Raw genomic sequence first — 2,500 nt, 5'->3', positions numbered from 1 at the left:
ACGAGTTGAAAAAAAATACCAAGTGTTGATACCACGAGGAGCACAGACGAAACCTTCCGAAGGTTAGATGACGACTGAACTTGCAGCTCCAGCGAGGCTTCTCAGCATGTCCCCTCTCGCGAACAACACACGCACGAACACACACACACACACACACGCACATACGCTCACATACACACGCACGCATACGCATACGCATACGCACACACACACACACGCACATACGCTCACACACACACGCACACGCACGCATTCTTTCTTTCTCTCTCTCTCTCTCTCTCTCTCTCTCTCTCTCTCTCTCTCTCTCTCTCTCTCTCCTCTCTCTCTCTCTCTCTCTCTCTCTCTCTCTCTCTCTCTCTCTCTCTCTCTCTCTTCTCTCTTCTCTATTCTCTCTCTCCTCTCTCTTCTCTCTCTCTCTCTTCTCTCTTCTCTATTCTCTCTCTCCTCTCTCTTCTCTCTTCTCTATTCTCTCTTCTCTCTTCTCTCCTCTCTTCTCTCTCTCTCCTTCTCTCTCTAATAAATTCCACGGAATGCTTCATAGGACAAAGCCAGATAGAAGTTCTAGGAAGAGAAGCATAGCGCGAATTAACAACGGGCTTGAGTGTTGGAAATGTGATTGGCAATTCGAAAAGTCTTCGTTGATTTTGTGTATTTCGTATCTTTCTTTCATTTTTCTTATTTTCTTCCATCTATTTTTATTCTCATCCATGCCTTCATCGTCCGTTTATCATCGCTATCATTACTCAACGCAAAGCATAGACCACCAAGAAAATGCAAAGAAAAAAAATATCGCATTCCACGCCCACATAGCAAGGCTCGAGGCAAGAGTGAGGAAAAGTGTTAGCTCAGTGCAAAGTCTGGTGTGAGGCAGACAGACCACGTCACAGACCAGTTAGAAGACCCTTGTTCGCCCTCATACGACATTTTCTGAACCTGTTTTCGGAAACAAGCGCTTTATCGCTCACTTAACTTCCACAGGTCTTGCCAACGGAAGATTTTTGAAAACTGCTTGATTCAAGTCCAAAAATCGCTAAATTTCTATGGAAATTAATATTTTATATATCTGTCGTCTTCACTGATGGATATGAGTATCAGATTACCATTACAATTTTCTATTTAAAAAAATCTGTGGAAGTCAGTTATAATAAGCATACGGTTATCTTTATTACAAGATATATTATAACGTTTCCTTAGTATTGTCACAAGAATGGTATCTATTCGCAATCATAGTTATGCAATACGATCCATATTGAATAATCATTTATAATTGTTCCTCAATCAGTTTCCTGTCTTGGTGCATGAGTTCTGTTATTGCTTAAATATGCGCTCAGAAAGCAATATTACAACTTGCACTGCAATACTCTATGGCGTCGAGTCTGTTTTTATTACGATTTGCCATTGAGTCATTGTGTTAAATTCCATCCGTATTTGAACTTAAATTCATACTGAGACAAAATCATGCCATTATATGCTAACCACAACCCACCAGTCGCTAGATGCAAATCTCTCTGCTGGATCATCCCAAAAGCGCTAGATAGAGCTAGAATATAGCTAAAATGGCAACCTAATTTTAGCATAGTTTCACCCGCTTTACAAGAACTTTAAAGTATCCATGCCAAAATTATGATGTTTGAATTACGCATTTATGATAAGAACAGATAAAAATGTGCATCTGAACACCGATAAATCACAGGCCTACCCAACCACATTGCTATATTCAATTCAACCACATTTCCACAGACCACACAAGTATGGCCATTAACACATACAATACAAACACTATATATTACGCATCGCCGAGTGAATCCTTCCCACATAAGCTAAATACCTACGCCATAAGGGACACAAAAACCTTGAAACCGGCTGGTCTTGAAAACCGGCCATTCCATTCCCGAAGAAACCGGACCGGTGGGGGAAAATGAAATGAATTTTCCGTTGTTTGTTCTTTGCTTTTCACCCTTGCTAGTCTTTGGAATTGCTTTTAGAAACATATTCTGGTGTTTTGAAGTTTATGGTAATGTGCTTTTCGTTTCATGATTTTAGCTATTGAAGGTTACTAAATCTCGAAAAAAGGAAAAAGTGAACAAAGGATATATATTTGTATATATGTATATGTATGTATGTATATGTGTGCGTGTGTGTGTGTGTGTGTGTGTGCGTGTGTGTGTGTGTGTGTGTGTGTGTTTGCGTGCGTGTGTGTTTAAGAAAGAGCTGAATGTCTTCAATATTATGATGAATAGATACTCTCTGCTTTCATGATAACATGATAAGAATTATGACTATTATGTTAATGTAAATAAAACTTACTTTCTCACCTCCCGGGCTTTGTTACTGTGCTTATAAATCGCTCGCTTGATAAAGATACCTATTCTAGACTTTCTTGACAACTGTAACAGTATCACATGAGTGAATTGGGTATTCGATTCCCAAACTATCACATTTCTATAGATATATCTGTTACTGTTGCCATGGCAGCTACTGCTACTGTTTCTTTTCCTTT

At 39.4% G+C, this 2,500-nt stretch overlaps 1 protein-coding gene across 3 annotated transcripts in view; it reads right to left on the bottom strand.

Annotated features, from left to right (window-relative positions):
* The window catches only part of LOC122257595 (thymidine phosphorylase), a 17,317-nt gene that overhangs the window by 12,959 nt on the left and 1,858 nt on the right, over positions 1–2,500 (bottom strand). The window contains exon 1 of one of the 3 annotated variants that reach the window (XM_043022988.2): positions 20–65. The exons of 1 other annotated variant lie outside the window; for it this stretch is intronic. The gene's annotated coding sequence lies outside the window, so the exon portion shown is untranslated. Of the gene's footprint in view, positions 1–19; positions 66–2,500 lie in introns of those variants that run through there. One more of the 3 variants, XM_043022985.2, reaches the window with a different exon arrangement.

The sequence above is a fragment of the Penaeus japonicus genome, unplaced genomic scaffold (genome assembly GCF_977035675.1).
Source record: "Penaeus japonicus unplaced genomic scaffold, GWHDUDI00000001_assembly GWHDUDI00000018, whole genome shotgun sequence".
Lineage (NCBI taxonomy): Eukaryota > Metazoa > Arthropoda > Malacostraca > Decapoda > Penaeidae > Penaeus > Penaeus japonicus.
The sequence above is the reverse complement of the archived record's forward strand: the minus strand, read 5'-3'. Positions and strand labels throughout refer to the sequence as shown.